Genomic DNA, 26,190 nt, shown 5'->3' on the forward strand with positions numbered 1-26,190 from the left:
GGTATATTTTAAAGGTCTAATAGGCTACATTCCCATGCTTTCCTGTGCTTCATATTTTGTGATTTTAAATCTCTGCTGGCATTCTCTCACCAAAGAGTACTTGCACCAAACCTGGTTCTTGGCACCCAGGGAATTCTCTTTTTGTGCATTTTTTTTTAATTTCTCAGCCAATAATAGCACATAAGCTTCACTGTTACCCTGAATGGCTGAAGCAAGCTATGATTTGAGGCTGACACTCAGGAAACATAGGCAAACATGCCAAGTGATTTCATCATTCTCCAATAATGTGAATAATTATTTTAGAAATCTCCTTCCTCTATACTTTTGTTGCTTTTTTTTTACTATGTTCACACTGTGGCTGTTATTTCTGAAGGAAAATTCTGTCTTGCCTTTTTCTCAAAACACGTGTGTGTGTTTAATGTTCTCCTTTCTGCTTCAATGACTGCACAAAGTGCTATTATCTGTTTTCTCCCTGAGCATTAAAGCAATTCTTTAAGTGATAGACCTGCCCAAAATGTTTCTCTGATCATTATGAGACTGCCAGTCGCAATTGTTTTTGGTAGCAATTTTATGATCGCCTAGCCATGTGGACTAAAAAACATGTTTTATTTAAAAGGAATGCGCTTTTGCATGGTGTAATGAGACTGGGATACAAATACCTCTCAATAGGACACATTCTTGTGAAATGATTTAGTGTCCCAGCTGGGATTTGTCTCCTAGAGAGATTTCCAGATTTGTTGCTTACTAGCGTTGGTTCATGTTTAGGGCAGAGAGAGCAATATCACCTTGTGAGAAAAGCCAGTTGAGGGTGAGGGGTGGAATAGGGGGATGCAGTGGGGAGAAAAATAGTCTTGATTTTCCCAACACTGGCTTGATGTATCACAAATGACGTATTAGGGAATAATATTGCTTTCCTCTCTGCTGCTCATTCTATAACAAGGTTTCCCAAATGTGGATTTCCAGTTGTTTTTGGACTACAATTCCCATCATCCTTGACCACTAGTCTGTCTAGTTAGGGATGATGGGAATTGTAGTCCACAAACGGCTGGAGAACCAAGTTTGGGAAACCCTGCTCTATAAGAACTAGATCCATGAAAAGTAGGGGACTTCAAGTGGACTTCATACAATGACCGCTCAAAAAGGAGAAATGCATCTCACACACCCAAAAGAGGCCACAGATTAACAAGGGGGAAATGCATGTGCTAATTTATATGAAATTTTTATGTAATCACTATTCACCAATGGTAGCCAAATTCTGTCCCATCTGGAAAATGGACCTCCCACCCATGGTTGCACCAGCCTGTAGAATGAATAACACGCAAGCCATAATTTATAAACATATACTTATTTATATCTGCAAATATGCCATTATGGCTCACTGAATGTATACCATGCAGGATTGTACAGTATCTTCAGCAGTAGGGACATGGGTGGCACTGTGTCTAAACCACTGAGCCTCTTGGGTTTGCAGGAAGGTCAGCGGTTTGAATCCCCATGATAGGGTGAGCTCCCATTGCTCTGCCCCAGCTCCCGCCAACCTAGCAGTTCAAAAGCACACCAGTGCAAGCAGATAAATAGGTACCGCTGCAGCGGAAAGGTAAACGGCATTTCCGTGTGCTCTGGCTTCCGTCATGGTGTTCTGCTGCACCAGAAGTGGTTTAGTCCTGCTGGCCACATGACCCGGAAAGCTGTCTGTGGACAAACGCCGGCTCCCTCAGCCTGAAAGAAAGATGAGCACCGCAACCCAATAGTTGCCTTTGACAGGACGTAACTGTCCAGGGGCCCTTTACCTTTACCTTTTTACTGAACCAAAGAAGAACAAAGCAATTTGTAAATCCAACAGTAGAAATGACCTCAGAGTTCCAAGTGCAGGTCCTAATCAGAGCAACACTTACAGTTCCTTACAGGCACTCTCTCTCCAAAAACATCTGATGGTAGAGCAGGAGCCTGGACAAATCTGCAACTCTTGAAGCAGGCAAAACATCCAGGCCTCTTCCAAGCTCTCTGCCTTCTCCTCCAAGTTGGCTTGGGGAATTCTCCTACAAGAAAAAGGTTAGTGAGCATGCGCCACTGCTGTAGAGAAAAGGGGAGGGGGTCAGATTATGGGCCCTCTGTTGGCTTTTACAATGTCTCTTCCCTGCTCCTAATAAGGATTACAGCATGGGTTACCTATAGATGCAAATTTATAAATAATTACTATACTTCACAGGCTTTTGTTTATTTGTTAAGCTGTTTATATACTGTTTATCTAGTGAAGTTTCTAAGTGGTGTATATAATTTTTTTTAAAAAAGCTTGCAGTAGATTTATCAATTGAAATTAAACAGAAAAACAGAAAATGTCCTTAAAATTGCCTGCTGAAATAGAAAGGTTCAATAAGGTTCAATAGAAGTTCAACAAGGAGTCGTCTTGTCTAATCGCAGCGAGGAAGAAGTGCCACAGAATTCGGTCTACAATACTGAATGCCCAGCTTCTGGTGCGCTGGCCCGGCCTGGCCCATTTCAACACCCTGAGATGAAATGGTAAGGTGCCACCTTTCCCTGGTCGCTCCCTCCCCTCCCCCGAACTTCTCTCCCATCTCTAGTGTAAATTAATAGACATTTAAAGCAAAAAATCTTGATTATTATTCCTCCCTACCCATCTGTGCAAGTGATAGCCATTTGTTTGGTCCTGGAACACATACTTTCCTATGACTAATCATTATATTATATGATCTGTCTCACCTCATGAGTTTGCTCGAATAAGTTTACTCTTTCACTGGCTGAAACAGATTCCTTGCAGTTCGCAAAATAGAGTACATATGGGGCTGTATGTGACTTTGCCGTGCAACTATGTTATAGTGAATGCCAAAAGGGGAGAAACACATGGAAACAAAGCATGATTTTCAACTTGCAGACCCTTGAGTTAAATTTAAGTGAGCACATATGGGGGTAAGTGGCAGAACTGAAATATGACTAAGGGAGAGGGTGGTATTTCAGAACTGGAAATCATGGAAATTTTGATCAGCAAGATGGAAACTGTGGGGTTTCAGCTACATTCTTCTAGAAAGAACCCAAGAAATCAAACAAAAACTTGGATGTGCTCAGAATAGCCGTGCACATCACCCACAGGAATATACATACATTTTGTCTGGGTCAAAACACTGATGGGAAAATGTTAGGCTTTCAATTCCAGGCTCTGGAAGCACCCATGGTTCAAATGTGCATTTCTTTTCCAGGGGTAAAAATCCACCCTGCAAGTTTCAGGTAGATGCTGGCTGTTCATGGTGTTGACTGGCAGGGCCTCTAAAATGTTATCAACAAGCCTTCCTACCCCTCCTGTCCTAGACTTGCTTTGCACTTAGCAAAAAATCCATATATAGATGTACAGATATAGTAAGAGAGAGCAACAAATGAATGCATATGTCCATTACTATTCTTGCAACACTTTGAAATGGGGGAAGGGCAAGACTGAGCTAGTGTTCAGTTCACTGAAATGACAGGTATATGTGTTCTGAAGATGGAAAACAGGGACAAACTGTGAGCTCTCCTTTAATATTAGGTTTGTCTTAACCCTTAAAAACTGGTTAATTTTTTGCTGTGTAAGAAAGTTAGATTTCTTCATTTACTGTTGCAACAAAGATTATTATTTTCTGCCCTTTTGCACCTTTATTCTGCATTAATATGCTTAGGGATGGAAAAAGAATTTGATTTAGTACACATTTAAAGGCAAATCATTTTTCGCTTTTTGAAACAATAGGTGAACTGAAACACAGCTGTCCTTTGAAATTTGCACATCTGAATTTCACAGTGCATTTCTCCAACCACTTTTTACAAAAAATGTATATGTTAGGGAAAGCTGTACATAAATATGAAAATAAAATACAAACGTGCATTATATTAGGGTAAATTACTTGCAGAAATGTGTACATTAGTCAAAACTGCACATAAAAATGTGTGCGTTAGGAAAAACATCAGGCTAAAATCTGGTGAATTTTCATGAGGATTTTTTTAACAACCAAAAAACTTGCAAATTGTTGCAAATTGTGAAGAACTTAATTTAAAACTGGAAAAGATAGAAACTGAGACAATTAAAACTGAGACAGATCCACCCTCAAATGTGCTGTTCACTGCTGTGAGGGCCTTTGGGTTAAAAAGCACCATATAACATACCTTAACATTTTTTAAAAAAGAAAAATTCTCCCTGCAAAAGACCATTAAATCAACAGTCTAAAATTATCTAACCATAACACTGCTTAAAGCACCAGCATCCTCAGTCCTTCCTCACAGGAAAGGTGCCAGAACCTGATCATTGTTCACAACCATTTTTTTGCCCTTCTTTAACATGTATGCTGTACAAGGGGGAAGAGTCTGAAGTTCATCCTCCTCCTTTCTTAAATAATTGGATCCATTCTGTGAGAGTTGAGCTTCTCAGTCATTCCCTTGTTTGTTTGAAATAAACTAACGAATTAATAAAATATTCTATATAATTTTTCAGTTGCCCGCAAGAGTCTGAAAAGCTACATTTCCCCCCAGAAAGAAATAAAAGACCATTGTTAAAGAGATTATTTTGCGATAGCCTTCAAAGCATATGATGCAATTCCATCAACTTCAATTGCTCTTAAGGGAGACCCAAATTATGATGGTATAATTCACTTTCAAGAGGCCTGCTGATAGGGCTCATTAGTTTAATTCCACACATTGTGCTTATTGAATATATAAGTAATTTGCTACTCAATGAGCTGTGAACATTTTCTGGGCACCTTCCATCTCCTTTTTATTTTCCAGCCTAGACAATTAGATCAGAAAAGAGCAGAACATATCAAAAAAATCTTAGAACATGCAAGTAAGCATGACTGGATTGGCTTTTGGCCTTATTTTTATCCACCATAATGTTTCTTCAAGCTTAGACATGTGTTTGCTCCACAGTTTGTCCTATTTATATGCCAAAGTTTCAAAGTTCAACTATTTTAGACTTCTGTGCATGGAAAATAAGTGTGCCTGTTTTTGTTGTTGTTATTCTGCATTGGAAATAAGATACCCAATGATTTATTAAATGTGAAATAAAATAGAGAGACAATTTATCATCAACACTTGGAAACATCTGACTAATCCTTTCCCCCTGTAAATAAAATTTGCAAACTAAACATTCAAACCCAGCTGAATATATTTATGAGGAATCATAGTTGTAAACTGTATTGATGTTTCAATGTGAATATTTTATACTGAAGTTCTACAATTTCCCTTTTTAAAAACAAAAATTCAGATCGTCGTCAAAAAATAACTAAGGGTAAGTAATACGTTTTGGCTACTCCAGTGCTGTTGACTTCCAGCATTGGCAAAAGCTTCCATCAACTATATTTATCCTTGTAACGGTGAAGTCGTACTGGTACGAAGGTCTACTTTTCACCAGTCTTGAAAGTAGACCTTGCACCAGAGCAATAATAGCTACCATGTAATGATAGAGCTTATAAATTAGAGTTTATAAAGCTACCCCCTTAGTGTTAATGAAATGGACTTGTCCTATAGTCACATGGCTTAGTCTAGTTTCAAAGGTGAAGTTGTTGCTCAAGTTTGTATTGGAGGTTGCTGAGCATAAAGTTATTCCAAGCCATTCCTCATTCCTTTAGCCTGTCTGTGGACCCAGAATCAACCAGTACTGGTCCACTGTTACTGGAATAAATATACTGTAGAAGAGCATTTTTCCTCTTGGGCGAATGGTGCCTTTCTTGTGGCTTAGGGCACAAGAGCAAAAGACACAAACCAGGACCAATAACAATAATTTTATTATTTATACCCCCACCCATCTGGCTAGGTTTCCACAGCCTCTCTGGGTGGCTTCCAGCAGAATATCAAAACATAATAAATATAGAAACGAGATCCACCATGTTCCTGCACTGTGCCATTAGTTTCAAAGAGGCTTGAGCATTTCAGTGGACTGTGCCCTGAACTTTTAGCCCTAGCAGAGAATACGGAAGTAGGGGAATCCCAAGTGATAATCTTGTATTGGGATGCCATGGGAATTCCTCACAACACTTTCTCTGGATTGAGAACTGGGCTTCCATCTGTGTTCCCTTAGTAGCCTATAATGCTGATCAGATTTATAAAAAGCTATTTTGTGATGGTAGGTCCGCTTTTTGTGGTTAAATCCATGGCTATGCCATTTAACAACTGTTTTAAAAGCCTACAGGAACATAAGCAGGTAACTCCAGTATCAAATGATTCCAAAAATAGCCTCTAATACAAGTTCCTAAAGCTTTTGCCTGATGTGCATAGAAAGATAATAAAACCACTGCTAATATATTTTCCACTTACATTTCAGTCAGGAATAGCAATCCTACTTGGGGCTTTTTCTGGTTTCAAGCAAATATCTCCATAGATTGTCTCCCAAATTAGTCTTACTAACATGGAAGTTGTGAAACATTTTCAACCCCTTGATTTGATAAATTCTCCTTCAAATTTTACTAATTGATTTATTCACCCAAATTTTGACTGCTGCATTTTCCTTTCTATCTAAAGTTTCTGGCATCTCTCTTAATATCTGGAAGATCTATAGTAACTGACTTTATAATTGGATATACAGGTATCATACTGACTCAAAATGCATCTTAAAATCAGAAGGAAACCAAAATAATGAGGAAAGCATTACTCTTAAGATTTCATTTGTAGATGCTTTCAGTAACGTTAGCACTGGTTGGATATAAAAATAATACTAATATGAGAAAGGGTGCTTAATGGGAGCAGCCATTGACATAAAGGATTCCCTGGTGATCTACTGCAAATCAACCAGAGATCCAGTGCTTTGTTTCTGGGGGGACGCAGAAAATAAGGAGTGACTCTGATTAACAGGGGCCATTGGTGCATGTGTTGTAGCCTGAATAAAAAGGAAACTACATATCTTTGAACCTACATCACTTACGATTGCCATATTTTTTCTGTGTTTCTCTTACCAAGTAGAAGACAGGTCTTCTTACTACAGCCTTTGAGTACCTAGTTCTTTCCTGAACCTCCTGTTCAATATCTCTTAGGATGATAAAGTTGAAAGCATTGAGATGTAAACCCGGTTCCATGATAAACTGGGTGTACTGCACAATGTAGTACTGCAGATTGGGGGAGCCAACAAGAAATGCCTGTCCAGAACTAATTGGTATTTTTTCGAGGGTGGGGGGTTGTATATGTGCTAAACTTGTAATTCCATCTATTTATTGGCTTGCAGTAGGGATAAATTTGTGAATTCACAAAAGGGACATCGCGATCATGCGCCGCACTTTGCTGGCTTTGAAAAGCTTGTGAGTAACACTGAGCAATTAAGATGCCCTTTTTATAGCTCTTTCAAGTGTAATCAAGTGAATAATTGAATAAAACCGAATGAAGGCCACAGCAGGCCACCCACAAGTATGCTGGCTTTTCATAGCTGCTACAAACAGATGAGAAACTCAGGGTGGGGGAGGGCCATCTATTTCACAATGCTTCTTGTGCTGTATGGATTATGCAGTGAATTTGAGGCTTGGCTTTACGTTTCTGGATTCTTAACCACAAAGGTGGCAGCATCGTTGTTACTTATTTTATTTGCTGATGCTCAGTAGTTTCTTAGGACTGTCTGCTCTAAATTACTTTGGTGATGTACTGCTCGCTTTTAGTGGCAGAAGCCCCGCAGGGTACACCTGCCTCTTCACTGGTGGCGCTGATTTGGGGCAAGATCGTGGGAAGATCTTGCCCCAAACTGGCAACAATGGCGATACTGCTTCCCCGCCAGTAGCAGATGGGGCAGGGCATGCAGTGGTGCCAGAGAAAGCAACGGGAGCGGGAGCAGATATATGATGGTAGGAGCAGTGATGGCAGCAGGGCAAAGCAGTACTTCCCATTTTGCCTCAAACTGGCAAACAGGACGTGTTCCCCCTGCCACAGCAGTGGGCCTTTGACTTGCCAAAGTTTGCTGGACCAGTGTGTTCCCACATGGCAAAAGCACTTTGCGCTTCATGGGCTGGCAGCCAATCCAGGGAGTTGTTGTTATTACTATTGATTATTTTATTATTATTTCTTATTCTTGCTTATTAGTAGTATTGTGAGATGTATGTGGCCATGTCAATAAATATTCCCTAAGCAGCTTACAGCAAAACAATATCAAAAATATAATACATAGCAATTAAAACAACAACGAAAAGGACAAACAGCCTGCAGCCCTGATTCCTCCACAGGCGCTTTCTAAGTATTAAAGATTAATGCAACACACCTTCAATATAACATGCATTTTGCACCTTGGACCTTTGGACTATGCATATGAACGGTGTTAACTTTTGAAAACATCTTTAAACAGCAAAATGTTATGGCAAAACCTCCTCTCTAGGTTATTAATGTGCTAATATAAAAAGCATAAGAGAGCCATTTCAAAATTGTATGTCAATCCTGTCCAATGAGATTTTTAAAATTTGATTATCACTTGGAGATAATTGGAACATAAGTATTAGGAATGCAGCTGAATAGAGCCTAATGTAACTTCAATATAGTCTTTCAGCTTCAAATTAACGTGCTTTCGAGGAGGTAATGGCTTGCTAGGAGGCAATTTATCTCTCCAATTAGTTTTAATAAGCACAATGACAAAGGTAAGATGAACTAGTTTACTGGGCCACCTGCTTTTGATGGGAGTCCACTAAAAGATTGCTTGGCCTCTATAATTCTCTGGGATCAACCCATAAACAGTGCTAGTATAGACAATTTGATTTTAATGATGTTTAGCAGTGATTTGGGGAGGCCTCTGTAATCCAAGAATCTTTGGTTACAGCTGAAACTTGTGATTACAAGTAAACATTATTTTACTGCTTTTTCATTAGAAACCTTGGGTTGTATCCAGTGGTTGTGCAAGTGGAAGGCAGCTTACACAACTGAGACTTCTTTCCCTGCTTTCCTCTGAAACCCACTGTACCACCCCTTGAAGAAAACCTTTCCAAAAGGTCAGGTGGGGCTCCTGAATTTTTTTTGTGTGTGTGTGTTAAACAGGGCTGCAGTGTAATCACTTGGAATCAGGTGGAGGAATATTGCATTAGTAGAGCTCTGCTCATGCAACCATGCAATGCAGCCCTTTCCCATTTGAGTTGCCTAGTAAAATAGAGTATGTCTTGTGGCTGGAACATCATAAATTTAAAATACTTTTATTTGGGTCAGCATAAACAAAGGACTAACATAAACGCTTTTTTGTTACAAGCTTAAATCTTAATAACATTTTGTACAAAATCAGCACAGTACCATCAAGAATCAGCAGGAAAACTACATACAGTGGTACCTTGGGTTAAGTACTTAATTCGTTCTGGAGGTCCGTTCTTAACCTGAAACTGTTCTTAACCTGAAGCACCACTTTAGCTAATGGGGCCTCCTGCTGCCACCGCGCCACTGGAGCATGATTTCTGTTCTCATCCTGAAACAAAGTTCTTAACCTGAAGCGCTATTTCTGGGTTAGCGGAGTCTGTAACCTGAAGCGTATGTAACCTGAAGCATATGTAACCCGAGGTACCACTGTATGTAAGAGGTGATCCTATCCAGGTCAGATTGCAGGTGCACAACCAGTGACCATGTGAATAAATGCTGTTGCAGCCATGCGCATAGCTCCACATTAACAGTATAACTCATTTAAAACAGTGCAAGCATCAAATTACACACACAAACTTGGCCAAATTAGTGGAGAATGCACAACCCACAGTACTCCATCGGCAATGTCCAGGGTCTTCAAAACAGGATTAATTTTCAACACACAAACTATACATAGGAATGGTTCTTAGTGCCTCTTCATCACCTGTGGAAGAGACAGATTTGGGCTTGATCCTGCCAGAGTTAAAGAACCTATACAGTAGTACGTCGGGTTACATACGCTTCAGGTTACATACGCTTCAGTTTACAGACTCTGCTAACCCAGAAATAGTGCTTCAGGTTAAGAACTTTGCTTCAGGTTGAGAACAGAAATCGTGCTCCGGCAGCGCGGCAACACCAGGAGGCCCCATTAGCTAAAGTGGTGCTTCAGGTTAAGAACAGTTTCAGGTTAAGTACAGACCTCCGGAACGAATTAAGTACTTAACCCGAGGTACCACTGTATATTCCACTTATTTCCATGAGAGAGTAAAGCTCATTTCCTCCAATTTCCTTCTTTAGGCAAGTAAATGACATTGAATAAATTGCTTAGGCCACAACTTAAAAAGTCAGGCTGGTTAATTTTAAATAAGGCTATAGATTGTTTCAACATAATTTTGGGGAAGCTGCATTTTTAGTAGTTTTCAGCTTCCCTTCCAGCCACAACCATGAAGCTTCTAGACTCCGTAATGTGGCCACAGTTTGAGTGCTTTGCATAACTGGGCAGGCTTTGATTTCAGATTAATGCTTTTATCTAAAAGTCCTCCCTAATGAGTTACAGTATACCCATAATGAATAAAACCAAACACAGGTACATAAATGCTTTTCTTTCCCTCTCCCCACCTCCTGCATTTCTTTTACAGAGCTGGCTGGAGCATAAATGTCATATTGAGATACTCGCTGTGTTAAAAATTAGTTTCACTAATAGTTTCTTGCTGTGACATGTACAGCTGGAGCAAAAACACAATTGATTTTTCGCTGAACTTGTAATCGCTGAGCTAATTTAAAGCTGCATTTGCACAAAGTAGCCATGAAAGATGGGTATGTAAATTGGGCCCAGATTTTTATTTATTTATTGTAAATTCTCATTTACATAAAATCATAGAATTGTAGAGTTGGAAGGGACCCAAGGGTCATCTAGTCCAACCCCCTGCAAGACAGCAATTCTGCCCACAGTCATCCCTGAGGTGGGCATCAAGTCCCTATAACTGACAACACTAAACTGATTTCATTTATTTTAATCTATATAATACAGTATATGCAAAGTAGGATTGCCCTTAGGATTTAAAATATGTACACATCTGATCTTTTCCATTATGTATTTAATGGGCCTGCATGAGACACAAATGACTTTTGTCTGAATTCATTTAGATGCCATTGGCTTTCCAATTTTGCATGCTCGGCTGACCTTCTATACTTTTTCCATGCAATCTATATATTGAAAACAATCAGGACATATCACAGAGAGCACTCCCATGTATACAGCTTGTACACACTTGACTGAAACATAGAGGTTAGGAGTGATAATTAGTTGAAGCTTGACTGGAAATGATTAGAAAAATATTTCGTAGTCAGGAATAAGGAGGGCTACAGCAAAATGTTGCAGTATGGAGAGCTCCTTCCAGGGTTCTAACTGGGCAGCCATGTCTTTTTCCAGGACGCTCCATTCCATTCTCCCTCTTTTCCACCTGCTGACCAGTCATATTTCATGCCCACTGCATATGCAAATACATCTCTGTTTTGTGTTGATGGTGCTACTGTACTTGTGTTTCACAAGGATCAGCAGTCAGAAAAGTAGAGAACTTCTGAGAAAGCAAACCAGGCTGGATCTAGACACATCAAAAAAAGTTTCAGGGAAACAGGTTGTAAGCCTCATAATGGGAAATCATGTTGCTGAAAGATGGAACTCCACAGCGCCATCGCAGTGTTCTAACGCATTTAAAACACTTTTTATTTACTAATGTAGATGAGTCCCCATTGAAGGTTTCTTCATGTTTCTTTTTTAATATTTCTGTCAGAGATAGGTTGGGTTTTTTTAAGATGCTCTGGTGTATGACTAGAATCTAGCTTTAAGGGTGGGAAGTTACTTGAAAATGAAAAATCTGAGGAGTTTTTTCCCCTTAAATGATACCCTTTAGGTCTTCTCCTGGCATCTCTGAAGCCTCTGAAACCCCCTCCCCTCCCCACCCTAACTCACACACCACACTTCATTTAACTATGGGTTAAAGTGAAGTACAAACAAGGCCACTGAATGCAAGCACCTTTTTTTGCTTAGTTTTCCTGTTCTGTCCAGTCACTTAATTCTTTGCATTTTTACATCTTTTTAAACAGAAATCTGCTGTTTAGTATTTAAAAAAAAAGAAAAAAAACACATATTGTTCCCAGCATTGTGAGCAGCTTTTCCAGGCAGGGGAAACCAGAAGAGGTTGTGTATATGTGTGTGTTTTTTATGACTGAGTAAAACAGAATTCCCTGTGGGCTGGTCTGCTTTTCTTCCATTGTTCCCCTTAGCATTTTCTTGAAATGTTTCACTCACTAATTTACTCTCCAGCACATTTATAGCCTTTTATATTTAGGATTGTGTATGAGAGACCTGCTTTTTCTGCTTCCTGTCTACAGTTTCCATGTATTGACTCTGGTATATTCTCGTGTGGGTTGTTTGTGATGCATGCAGCTTTAAAATGGCTGGAAAGCGAGTGTGGGGTTTCTCCCTACTGCTAGACAAGAATGAACCGGCTGCAAGATTTCAATTACCGTATAGGTGCTTTCCCCCATAATAAATTTTGAAAATGTACCCTGGAGAGGCCAGGTTCACTTAATGTTCCATTTACACCCTGGTTTTGGCCAGGAGGATCACCATTCCAAGGATTAGCAGTCGCTAATTTAAAAACAAACAAACTAGACACATTAATTCCTACCACACAATTCAGATAATGTCTAGTTTGGCCCAAGAGTCCCAGCGTAAATGAATATAATAGCTGAGAGGCTTTTTCAGTTACCATGCAGTGGGGCTTCCATTCAAAATGCAGCACTTTAGCATCTGTGGGATTGTCCCTGTTCCAGTTCCTGAGACTGCACACACACGATTAGATGTTGCTCTCATAGGATCATCATCTGTGCAAGTAAGATGGGGAATGAAAAGGACTGCTCTGAATTGCAGGTTCAGGCTGGTCACTTCTGTGTGGGAAGCTGTGCCAGACACCTCCCGTTCCCTAAGACTTTCCACAAGCTCCGAGTATGCGGCTGCTTCAGCAGTCCCACCAGTCAGCTTAAATAGACCTGTGGACAAACACAAACCACAGCGTTGCAAAATGTAACAATCAACAAAATAGTTGCTCACTGGATCAGTGCTCACTGGATAGTGTAGCTGCTGCTGAATCCACTAGCAAGATTCCCACTACAGCGGACGCTCGGGTTGCGAATGTGATCCGTGTGGGATGCACGTTTGCAACCTGCAGTGTTCGCAACCCATGTATGCGGGTTGCGATTTGGCGCTTATGCGCAAAGCACAGTTTAGCCGTTCTGGTACTTCCGGGTTTTGGCAGTCCGTAACCCGGAAAAAACGCAACCTGAAGCGGCTGTAACCCGAGGTATGACTGTAGTATGAAAATTTTTCATTGGTAACTATTTGCCGATGAAGACTTTATTCCGAAACAGTGAACTATTCCGGACATACTGTCCTCTTGAGACTTCCTTTTAACATTTCTGATAGACGTCTTCCTTTGAGACTTTTACAGGACGTCTTCCTTTGAGAGACAGCTTGGCGTTCCTCACCATTCATTGACTTGTTTGACTCCTCATTTGACTCTTATATATACAACAACTTACAGTCACTTGTATATTTTGTGAGATGTACTGTATGATATATACATTGTTTTGAAGTGGCATATTAGTATATTTTGAATGACATTGTAGTTAATTATATATCCACTACCAGTTATTAGCCAGTGTGTTGCATTTGCATTTGTGTTGATAGCTTAAATAGACCTGGCATCAGCTGCACAGACATGGACAGACATGGTGGGGCTCTCCCCTTTTTTTGCTTCCACCGTTCCCCTTTCTGAACTGCCAAGCCAGAGAAATTTAAACAGTGGTTTGTGGCTTGGCAAACGAAGCCTCTGAAGTGAAAATGGAAAGAAAACCCCCAGGTGTGTGTGTTCTTGTCTCTTGAGAGAAGTGCTATTGATAGGTCTGGATTGCAGACATAGCCACTGCTTCAAAGCTGCATAGCATAGATACCCCAAGGCACACATAGGACTCCCGTATGGGAGAGCTTCCTCATTCCCTTAAATGGAAGGGGACGAATCTCCACTGAACTGAATGAGAAAGCTCTTGAATAGACTGCTGAAGGTACATGTAACACTGCTGAATGGCTTGATATAGCCTAGTTAGGACCAAGTCACTCGGCATAGAGCTAGAAGGCTAGAAAACCTGTTCTGCTGTAGAGTTGAATAATATTTATGGGGTCTTATCACCTTATATGAAGTAAACAAATTACGCATAGGTAAAGGTAAAGGATAAAAGGACCCCTGACCATTAGGTCCAGTCGTGACCGACTCAGGGGTTGCGGCGCTCATCTCACTTTATTGGCCGAGGGAGCCGGCGTACAGCTTCCGGGTCATTTGGCCAGCATGACTAAGCTGCTTCTGGCGAACCAGAGCAGCGCACGAAAACACCGTTTACCTTCCCGCCAGAGCGGTACCTATTTGTCTACTTGCACTTTGACGTGCTTTCAAACTGCTAGGTTGGCAGAAGCAGGGACCGAGCAACGGGAGCTCACCCCGTTGCAGGGATTCAAACCGCCGACCTTCTGATCAGCAAGTCCTAGGCTCTGTGGTTTAACCCACAGTGCCACCCGCATCCCTTAAAACTAAGTTTTAAAACTTAAAACTAAACTATGCATAGGCATAGGCATGGTTAATTACCAAGGGGGATGGGAAATCAGTCCACATCTTTTTCTCACAGATGTGTTTGGAGGCCCACAAAGTAGCACCCTTCAAGCTGCAAATGATAATTCTGCTGTTTGACGAGCTCTTGTTGCTTTGGGACTAAAGCTGTTTGCAAAGAAGCAACTCTGAGGTCTCTAGCACTTTTGTGGATTAGAGGACTGGGCCAACCACAAAGTTTGTAAGCCAGAAAGGTCTAACCTTGCCCTTTGGATTTGAGTTTCACATTGTCTATGTGTTGAACAAATTACATACACATTTAGCTCTATATGAGCAATTACTATATTGCTTTATATAATTATGGTTCCGACTAAGGGAATTTGCAAGTTTTAGTCCAGCTAAGCCCCATAGGAACCATACAGGAAGGGCCGGCACAAGGAACCATTCAGTCAGGATCAGAGCCTTTTATCAGTTGAAGGTTATTGTACAAGACCTGATAGCTGCTGCTTTTTGGCATGTATGCATGGAGAGAAACAGCTGATAGAATAACGCCTCTATGCATATCCATGGTGTGACTGTACTTGGAATGCAGTGTGCAGAAAGGGGCAGCCAAAATGATCAAAGTTTTTGGGCAACTCCCCTATGAGGAAAAGTTACAACATTGGGAGTGTTTTAGTTTGCTTGAGGCAGCTTACCAAAACATAGCTAATCAAAACTAAATTGAAAAAATCAGTATAAAATGGCTGAAATTAAAACCACATAATTAATTTCACTTCCAAATCCTAACTAGAACAAATAGACCTTACTTTCTGGAAATTAAAAAAACAAAACAAACCCTCAGCAAGTGAGAACATTGTTCTACTTCTTCCAGAAGGACAATCCAAAGCTAAAACAGTCCCCCTTCTCTGCTCTCCAGAGGAATCAGAGTGGCCAGGGGTCCTACTTTACCAAAGACAGGCCTATTTGAAGGCATCCTCTGTTTGGGGACTGTTGACTCCGAATCTGGATTAAAGAGAAGGAACGATAAAAAAGGGAAAGCAGCCCTCTCATCTCTACAGTTAGCAGCATCAGACTGAGCAGGTACACATGTCAACTGGGCTTTTTTTCTTTAAAGTGAGGTATATGAATATATAGTTTTAAATTTGCATTTATACATATGCATTCTATACAAATGTTTTGCAAATTGGTGCTCCCTTTTGCTCTTTTTTAAAGCAATGCATAACTGGTCACCTGAGAAGGAATGGCGAATAAGCCTTGCCTGAATAACTTAATTGCCAGGGATGTACCTTGAATTGACACAGCCACCGACATAGGCTGTGTATGCATTACTGTCTACTCCAGCTCCAGTATGCCCCCAATGTTGGTTTTTGAAGCCAATTACACATGACATTAGCCACAATCCATGTATGGATGTAGCCTGTTGTTTCTTGAGAAATACTGGTATTTGGTGCAATTTCCCTCAAATGGGCTTCCATCCAATTTGAAAACGGAAGCTGTGGCTCTTCTGAGGTGTGTACATTTGAGACAGATGTTGTGCCGCCACAGATGCCAGCACATGTGCAAAAGATACCTTTTACTGAACAGTAGTTATGGGGAGTTGCAGGCGTGGGGAGAAAAATCAGGTACAGTGGTACCTCTGGTTGCGAACAGGATCCGTTCCGGAGGCCCATTCGCAACATGAAAAGAACGCAACCCGCAGCGGCACCACTTCTGCGCATGCATGTGACAGCATTTTGTGTGTCTGTGCATGCGCGAGCGGTGAAACCCGGAAGTAACCCTTTCCGGTACTTCCAGGTCACCATGGGACTCAACCTGAAAAAACGTAACTTGAAGCAAACGTAACATGAGGTATGGCTGATTGTGCATCATGTGATTACTTCCCAAACCTTCTCTGGTGTGTACAGAAACATAAAAATGTGACTTGAAACACGGCAGGGGAAACGACTTCACTGGATTTTAAGCTACTAATGTGTAAATGGCCATGTGTACGTTGGCCTCTTGGCCTTGCTTGTTGGTCTTATTTTGGTGAGGTTAGTCTTCTGTTATCACAGGGAGGGGTTAATTATGCTTCATTTCTTTTTCTTTTTTTCAGCAAACTGTTTTCTGTCACTGCTTAGGACCAATTACCTAATGACATAATACACTCAGCAATTTTTCTTAAACTTACATACACGTAGAACCGTATCACTAAATCTGGCCCGGTCTTCGTTAAACGTTTTGGAGAGAAAAAGGAGACTGCACGTATTGTGTTCCAGACATTACAGCAATTGTTTAGTATATATTTGGTGTAGACCAAGTTTTTTAGCCTTGATTATATTCCTAACAGTAGTGCCAACATTCAACCACTTTTGAACTATGAGACTGTGGGCATGCATGGATTTAAACAAGTAGTTTCCTATCTTCAGGTTCTCCCACTTCATATTTAGATATAATTGCCCATGGTTTTAAGTGCCAGACATACACTGAAATGTGAACTTAAAACATATGCTTATTTTGCACATTACACAGTAGGGTGGTGGTTGGTTTTTTTTAGAACATTTGAATCAAGGAACTCCTTTGAAACTCTCTCCACAGGCTTTCTAATTTAGAGTCTATTATACTCGTATAACAGCTTTTTAGTGAGTATAATGGGAACCTGAGTATCCAAATTTAGTTGTCCAAATCTTTTCCAAATTCATTGAACCCCCCTTAATAGTTTTCAGTGCCTGTAAAATTCCATGTAAATAGCACTTTATCCAGATGTCCAACTCTGGGCTCTGCACTCCAAATTACAAATGATGCAAATCAAGCATTTTTGTATAATTAGCTATTAATAATTATACAAAAATGGGGCAGGTAACTAGGCAGGACACTGAAGTCATACTTTTGCCCCAGGTTTATCAATGAGCAAATGTTTTTAAGGCACCAACAAATAACCATGCAGAAGCTTTATATACATCTGCCTGCTAACATGAGGTATTGTTTTTAATGCATATCATTATATCAAATTTAGCTGCTGGGTAATGCTGTCTTATGGGAATCAGATGTGGGGAGAATACTTTTGTCAGCACCCCAATAAAACTGTTATAACTGATGCAGATAAACAACCGAGTTACTGAATCTTTCTCCAGAACGCTCACAAGTATATAACCGTACAAATCTTCAAAATCACAACCCAGGCAGCTGAAATATGAAAATGCAACTCTACCAAGATCCCTCAGGGTACTTTTTGTCTTATCACACTCCACTAAAGGTCAGCTTGGTATTATTCATCTGCCACAAGTGGCTAGACTTCACCACTCACACTCTTTGAGATGTCCTGGAAAATCAAACTATGAAAACATTCCCAGACCTTCCCTGGGATTATACAGTCTATTGAAATTTGGTTTTGAACACAGCATAGGGCTTAGCATATGAATAATCAAGTGTGCCCCATAAATGTCAAAGCTCCAGTCTGGGGGCCGTCTACCTAAGCTACAGTGTTTCACATAAAAATCTGTCCCATGCAGCTTCTTATTCCATAAATATGTAAATAATTGTTAGCCAGGTCCTAAATGTCATCTCCCAGGGTTATTAGTGCTCCAAGAGTCACAGCCAACCTCAGTCTAGGGCTTTAGATGCTCTTTGCTCATAGAGGCTGGAGACTAGCTTTGGGCAGCCTGGTGCTCAACAGATGGTTTGGATTATGACTCCCATCAGCCTCAGTCAGCACTGCAAGGCTGGAAAAAAGCTTGACTAGATCTACCCATTCCAGAGGAGGGCTAGTAGTGGTGCATGCATGCATGCCTCTCTATTGAAACCAGTGGTGCAGATAGATAATTCTGAGCTTAGTGGCCCCCCTCTGGATGGTAATGTGCAGTGACACCCTGTAACCACTGGAGCTTGTGGGACAGTGGACAAAGCAGTTGGGACAGGTAGAGCCGCTAGATAAATAAGTTCACTGTCTTTCCTAGTACGGGCTCCTGTGTAGCTCTGTATAGCATTTTTTATATAATGAATGCAGATTTATGCACAAAATAATATCTAGCCTACTCCCAATCACTGCTCTCTGGCTCATTATATAAAAAAAGTAAAACCAATATATAGTTTACTATTTGCATTCATTCCAATCATATTTCTAATCACAAACTCAATGATTCGGTGTCGTTAGTGAATTTCAGCCTAATGTTCTGATTCAAAACTAATTTTGATTATGGCATCCCCCATTCATCTTGTTCTTAAAAGGCCTTGCAAGACCTACTTGAAATACCTGAGCTAACAACCATCTCATGTTTAGAGAACAAAACCTTACACTGAAAACAAGCAGTTCAGGTTTTGTAAGGCTTATTGAAACTAGGTTACAGAAAAGCTGTCTGGATAAGTTTACTTTGATCTATCAAGCTCAGATTTTTCAACTACCAGTAAAATTGTTTTAGCAACCTAGCCTGAAGAGAAACTGACCTTCAGATCCAGAAATTGACAAAAGACAAAGGCAACAATGGAAGATCAGATTTGAAAGTGGGAGAGTGATCAGTTTTACATTTAGGAGCTTCCTTTCTAATTTGCTTGTTTTGTTAGTTTTATTTGAAAATATATACACCACTTTCCTACAAAATAGAATACTCCAAGTAGTTTTATAGCAAAAAATGGATTCACTTAGTAGGTCAGTAGAGGTTGTAAGGTGCTTTGGGTTGTTCTGAGCAAGATAAAGTAACTAACAAATGTAATTAATACTTCATGTTTCTGCTTTCACACCGAATATTGAGGGAACCAGCATGGAAAACAAACAGTTCTCCCCTCCCCTATGCCAGTGCACCACTCCAAATCCCCACGCCTCTCTGACTGCTATTAGAAAAATAAAAACAAAACTTGGCAGCTCCAATCATGGAACTGCCAAGCTAGAAATCTAGGTTGGCTCTCATGGTCAGAATGCTGGCATCAATGCTTAAGGCCCAAAACAGTTCAGGGCCAGATTGGTTGCACCTGCATGACTCTGCCCATCATCTTAGGTTCTGTTTGTGTGCACACAGGGTGACATCAGTTAGGCTGGCAACTCCCTGAGATACAGCCTTCTCTGTGGTGATCCTACACCTGTGGAATTCTCTTGTAGTTGACATTTACTTGGCTCCTTCAGTTCTGGCATTCTAGAAGGCCATAAAAATGTATCTTACTATTTACAATAAGAGAATTTTGGCAATCTAGCTCAGTAGCTCCCAAGGGTCTATTTGTCCGCATCCACCCAGTTCTTCATACTCTGCCTGTGCTTCTGTTGTTTTCATTTCTGTCTATAGATTGCTTTGTGAGGGATTGGTCTTGAAAAGTGACTAATAAGTAACTGGAATAAGTAAATAAATACCGGTAAATCCACAAGCCCTACATAAAGGAGAGTGAAACCTGCCTGAGTGTGGCAGGTTTGGGGCAAATGATAACATTTGTTCTCTTCGGTGATCACTGCCAGTAATTGGAAGCTGAACACAACGAGGGGTATGTGAGATAATGATCATGTTGATACATAGTACTTTTGGGTGCCGTGTCAGTATTAATAATGATATTTATAATTGCATGCCCCAGATAATAATGGGCAAATTAATTTTAGTGCTGTGTGCTATTTAAGTTAAAGTAATATGTTTGAAAGCATTGCCTCTAAATTTCAAGTTCATAATATTATTGTTCTAGCTAAAGGCCATGACAAACTTGTATTAGGCAACAGTATTAATAAATTAAGAGCATAGGAAAAGCCCGCCAGGTCAGGACAATGGCCCCAAAGGCCCACCCATTCTCCCACCAAAAAACAGTGGTACCTCGGGTTAAGTACTTAATTCGTTCTGGAGGTCCATTCTTAAGCTGAAACTGTTCTTAACCTGAAGCACCACTTTAGCTAATGGGGCCTCCCGCTGCCACCGCGCCGCCAGAACACGATTTCTGTTCTCATCCTGAAGCAAAGTTCCTAACCCAAGGTACTATTTCTGGGTTAGCTGAGTCTGTAACCTGAAGTGTCTGTAACCCTAGGTACTACTGTACTTTCCCCAGTGCCAAACAAGATATTGCCCTGAAAAAAGTGCTTTATCGGAGTGAGAGTGAGGAGTGGGTCATGTGACTTCCCCGGGTGTGCGTCCCGGAAGATGTGCATCCCAGTTTTGAGTCTGAAATAGTTGGATGGTATATATACAGTACTGCCTTGGTATTTTCCAGAAAGGCAGTGCAATACTATTTAAACTAGCAAACAAATAACTGATCTACTTTGAAGACCAAATCTAGTCCTCTTGGAAAGCTGCACTAACAGCACACTTTCTATTTTATTGCACATTTCCCAGAGCACAGTCTTTTCTTTGTCCCGTCTCAGTGGCCTGACAGTAGCATATCCCAAGCACTTCAAGCCCTGCTCTGCTGTGCTTCGGACACTCTGTGATATGCATTTCTACTTGGCATCTTTTGTAGCTGAAAGCGACACGCTAACTCTCATGCTTTTTAGAAGGCTTAATGTGCATGCTGTTATAAAAGGAAAGTCAGAAATGGGTCCAACCGCTAGTCATGGGTCCACAGACACTGCATTTTTGGACAGATGACAATACATTTGTGGTTAGGAGGTACTGTTTCTGCTAATTTATGGCTTTAAAAAGGCTAGACGTGTGAATGTAAGCTCCAGAAACAGCGAAAGTATCACATATACTGTTATTTGTCTTAAATTATCCTCCTGAAATAGATGCAGTGAGAGACTTTTGTGGTATCCTGCTTTGTATGTATGAATCAGAAAAGAGCACAAATATATTGGGGGATAGACTGTAGTGGGAGACATGAATGAATCAATGGATGGTCATGGTCACCACAGGTGGTCTCTCCTTGTGGTGGTTTGGATTCACAGGGGGAGGAATGACTCATTGGCTGGTGGTGGGAGGAATGTGAGAGTGCAGGAAGTCGTTGTGGGCATGCCCATACCACAAGTGGCATAGTGTTTGGGGTCTGTTTGCTGTTGGCTTAGGTAACCACAGTAAATTACTATGATGATTTTTTTTAAAACCTATATCTGGCAGCTGCAGATATTTAATTTAGAGAATACTGTTCAGGGTAAAATGGAAATGCAGAAAGCATATTTTATTCTCTTAGACATTAAACCTCACAATAAGAAAATGTCTATTATCAATACAGTGGTACCTTGGGTTAAGTACTTAATTCATTCCAGAGGTCCATTCTTAACCTGAAACTGTTCTTAACCTGAAGCACCACTTTAGCTAATGGGGCCTCCCGCTGCCTCCGGAGCACGATTTCTGCTCTCATCCTGAAGCAAAGTTATTAGCCCTAGGTACTATTTCTGGGTTAGCGGAGTCTGTAACCTGAAGCGTATGTAACCCGAGGTACCACTGTATTTTAATCCTCTATAACACTGCCCACTTACATAGCATAAAAGACAACAGGACTCTGCAGAGCATACATACATACATGCAAACGAGACATAGACACACTCACTCAATATTTTAATGCATGGATCCTTCATCCACCAGGTGGTAATTCCAATTTCAACAGGGAATCTGAATACTGCAGATCAAAATCATGGCTATTTCAATATATGGATTTTCAGCTCAGTCAGATCACAGTTAATCTATTCCTACTTAAAACATTTATGCTGATTTTGGTGCGGTTTCAGGTACAATGTAAATGCACAAAATGCTTATTTTGCTCTGACAATATGGCAGCATTTCAAAAGGAAGCCAAATCCAGCTGGCTCGAAGCAAATAGTTTAATTGGATCTGGCTGTGATCACTGATGATGGATGGAAGTATTAGATGTTGGCCAAGAAATTGTAATTCTTCTAAAACTTAAATAACAAACAAGATAATCCCTAAAGGCAACCTATCCTGGCAGCAGTGAAGGGGGAATGTGACAGCCACTCCAAGCTGTCACCATCTTTTCCTTTTCCAGCATTCAGTTTTGAGCAGTTTAGCTGTAACCTAATTGGTTTGCTGAAACTCTTTATGTGCTCATGTCGTTCTGAGGCTTCCACTTTCATGCAATGTATCCAATTGGGAAAACCTCAAGACCTTGGTCATCATTAGCTTCTGTGGCAACAAAAATCAATAGTACAAAGTTATTGTTAATCCCTCCACTGTACAAAACAGCACTAGCTCTGTAACCATATTTGTGCATATTTCAATCTCCTGTAATTAAAATATCATGGAAGAATGTCAGGATCAAATCCATACTGCCAAGACATCAGATGCTGTAAGGTTTAGCTGGCAATGCCTTATAACCTTATTTTCTCATTCTTGTTGGTTGCAATTAATAATCCTGCCCCTGTAGTTGATGATATTAAACAAATAATATCTCAGTCTGAGATAACCACAAGATATGTTTTTGCCCATTGATGTTTAGTGTCCAAATCTTATTTGCTCTGAAAGTTATGAGCCATTGCACATAATGGAAGGAAACAATGACTTACTGATAATGTACTTTGTGATTGCTTTTAGAGTGATATCCCTTTAATATTTCTATGCTCTGAGGCCAGTTCAGCTGATACTTCAGACATCTGAACGGGCCCAGTATGTGCACCTGGTGTGCTGGCCCTGCCTCTGCCATCCACAAAGGCATGGCCCATTCACTGGAGCCAAAACCGTGTAGTTACTGGTAATTCCCAGAGCTTTTTCTGTTGAACTGACCGAGTGGTTTTGTCCTACATTCATAAGACCAAACATAAGCGAAACCCTGTTTGGTCAGGCCTAAGGCCCACCTAGTCCAGCATTCTGTTCTCACAACAGCAAACCAGATGCCTATGGGAGGCCCACAAAGAGGAACCGAGGCAACAACACTATCCCTATCTACAGTTCCCAGCATCTGGTATTCAGAAGTATAGCACCTCCAACAGTGGCGGTAGAATTATGTGTGTAGATCAATTTGGCCCATTTAGACAGGCTGTGGAAAGAGGAGGTTAGGCCAGCGTGGCAGCTCCAAATATAGGGCTGTACTGGACCTTAGAGTATTGTTAAAAACAAACAAACCAACAAACCACGGCTTCTAGCAAGCCAAATGCTCTGTCAAGGTCTCTGTCACATAAAGTAAATACAGTGGTACCTCGGGTTAAGAACTTAATTCGTTCTGGAGGTCCGTTCTTAACCTGAAACTGTTCTTAACCTGAGGTACCACTTTAGCTAATGGGGCCTCCCGCTGCCACCGCGCCGCCGGAGCACGATTTCTGTTCTCATCCTGAAGCAAAGTTCTTAATCCGAAGTACTATTTCTGGGTTAACAGAGTCTGTAACCTTAAGCGTCTGTAACCTGCGGTACCACTGTAAGCTTCTACATTGCTTGCTAATCAAATAACTGGCAACGTTTTGTTGTTGCAACATATAATAGCATTTATTTAGAAACAACTGATTTCTTCTTTGAAAGATACAGTTATCTTTCATACAATAAACTCTGCTGCATAGGATGTGACCTCATTCTGAAAATGTTCAGAACAGCAGAGGAATAATCCCAAACATACTTATGTGCTGCTTTCAAATGTTGAAGGATAGTTAAATTCCTTATTGTCACTGGAATTCTGCTATAAACTATGCAGTAGAAGGTTGAACAGACATACAGTTGCATCTCATTACCATACAAGCTTACTATGTACAAAAATGTATAATAATTAGCCTAGATAACAATGACAACAGGCAATTAATCACAGTATGGACATATGCCAGAACTGAGAAGACAGACTTTTACGCAATCCTTAGCTCTGGAATCATCATGGTCACATTAAATTTAGCCTATGGGAAGTTGGACAAAGGAAAACCCAGTGCAATAATGACTCATTCGTGTCAAGAAGGGTTTTGAACCATGTCCCAGGGCCAGAAACTTATTTGATATGCACATATACAAGCTGTTGATGAAAGCTAAGGTTTAAAATGCACGTAACTATTTATCTGGACTGATTTTAAGCCTGGAGGGCTTTAAATATGCATCTTAAAGTATTTGCAAGGGCAGCAAAACATCATAGTTCTAGAAACTCTGGTATTATAGAGATTCTATAGATCTATAATACCATTATTATAAATGGTATTATATAAACTCTGGTTCTATCCTCTCAAGGGTACCATATATCTTCAATGCAACAAAACTTGGTTTTGAGCTGTTAGAATCATAGAATTGCTGTGCTATAATGGGGATGGGGAACCAGCAGTTCTCCAGATGTTGGACTACAACTCTCAGCGATCCTGACCATTGGCTATATGCTAACTGGGGCTGATGGGAGTTGGAGTGTAACAACATCTGGAGGATCACAGGTTCTCCTCCCCGGTGCCCCTACTGTTTAAGTCCCACCTTAATTGTCATTACTTCCCTCTGGGGGGTCCCTAGAAATGAAGAGACTGGTAGAATGTAAAGAAGATATTTGTACAGAGGCTGTGGGATCACATCTGTCTGCAACTGCTAATTCCACTGCTGTTTTTTTTAACACAGCATATGTTCTGGAAAAGTCTGTGGGTATAGTCTATACAGTTAAAGCCAATTTAGGCCAGGTATTTTCTAGTAAATGTATCAAAATAATTACTTATTTCATAATGCTTTCCCACTCAACAGACATGCAAAAGAGGAAATACTGTGCTGGACAATCAAGAGGCAAGCTTTTCCACCACCACCACACCTGCCCCTGCTTCCAAGAAGGAACTGCTCTTGTTCTGACATCCTTTGCCCCTTTACCAGTTGTGGTTTTTAATGTTTATATATATATATATATATATATTATCATAGAATCATAGAGTTGGAAGAGACCACAAGGGCCATCGAGTCCAACCCCCTGCCAAGCAGGAAACACCATCAGAGCACTCCTGACATATGGTTGTCAAGCCTCTGCTTAAAGACCTCCAAAGAAGGAGACTCCACCACACTCCTTGGCAGCAAATTCCACTGTCGAACAGCTCTTACTGTCAGGAAGTTCTTCCTAATGTTTAGGTGGAATCTTCTTTCTTGTAGTTTGGATCCATTGCTCCGTGTCCGCTTCTCTGGAGCAGCAGAAAACAACCTTTCTCCCTCCTCTGTATGACATCCTTTTATATATTTGAACATGGCTATCATATCACCCCTTAACCTCCTCTTCTCCAGGCTAAACATGCCCAGCTCCCTTAGCCGTTCCTCATAAGGCATCGTTTCCAGGCCTTTGACCATTTTGGTTGCCCTCCTCTGGACACGTTCCAGTTTGTCAGTGTCCTTCTTGAACTGTGGTGCCCAGAACTGGACACAGTACTCCAGGTGAGGTCTGACCAGAGCAGAATACAGTGGCACTATTACTTCCCTTGATCTAGATGCTATACTCCTATTGATGCAGCCCAGAATTGCATTGGCTTTTTTAGCTGCTGCGTCACACTGTTGGCTCATGTCAAGTTTGTGGTCAACCAAGACTCCTAGATCCTTTTCACATGTACTGCTCTTAAGCCAGGTGTCCCCCATCTTGTATTTGTGCCTCTCATTTTTTTTGCCCAAGTGCAATACTTTACATTTCTCCCTGTTAAAATTCATCTTGTTTGTTTTGGCCCAGTTCTCTAATCTGTCAATTAGATAGCAGCCTACTGCCTGCCCTGAAGCAGAGCGCCCCTCGCGCCGGGCAAACATCCGCAGTGTGGGGAGGCCTGCAGGAGTTCCCCGCAGATTAGAGAACTGGGCCAATTGACATATTAAAATGTGTGTTTTATTTTTGTTGTTGCTGTTGCTTGACTTACCTTTTGCATTATTCTTTGTGAGTTTCCTTGTGGTCTATTTTGGCTGAAGGACAGCATAGAACT

The 26,190-nt window shown here is 40.8% G+C and overlaps 2 long non-coding RNA genes across 3 annotated transcripts in view; one reads left to right on the forward strand and one right to left on the reverse strand.

Annotated features, from left to right (window-relative positions):
* LOC309338987 overlaps positions 1 to 2,766 on the reverse strand; it is a 29,304-nt gene extending 26,538 nt beyond the window's left edge. Inside the window, exons 1-2 of one of the 2 annotated variants that reach the window (XR_014155124.1) lie at positions 2,722 to 2,766; positions 1,896 to 2,039 (exon numbers count right to left, since the gene is read on the reverse strand). This is a non-coding gene — a long non-coding RNA (uncharacterized lncRNA). Of the gene's footprint in view, positions 1 to 1,895; positions 2,041 to 2,721 lie in introns of those variants that run through there. The other variant, XR_014155125.1, reaches the window with a different exon arrangement.
* Positions 1,929 to 25,140, forward strand: LOC309338989. The gene is made up of 3 exons (XR_014155127.1): positions 1,929 to 2,052; positions 2,422 to 2,520; positions 24,992 to 25,140. It is a non-coding gene; the product is annotated as an uncharacterized lncRNA (long non-coding RNA).
* Positions 25,141 to 26,190: the final 1,050 nt, after the last annotated feature.

This window comes from Podarcis erhardii, assembly GCF_964252035.2.
Source record: "Podarcis erhardii genome assembly, chromosome: 3".
Taxonomy (NCBI): Eukaryota; Metazoa; Chordata; class Lepidosauria; order Squamata; family Lacertidae; genus Podarcis; species Podarcis erhardii.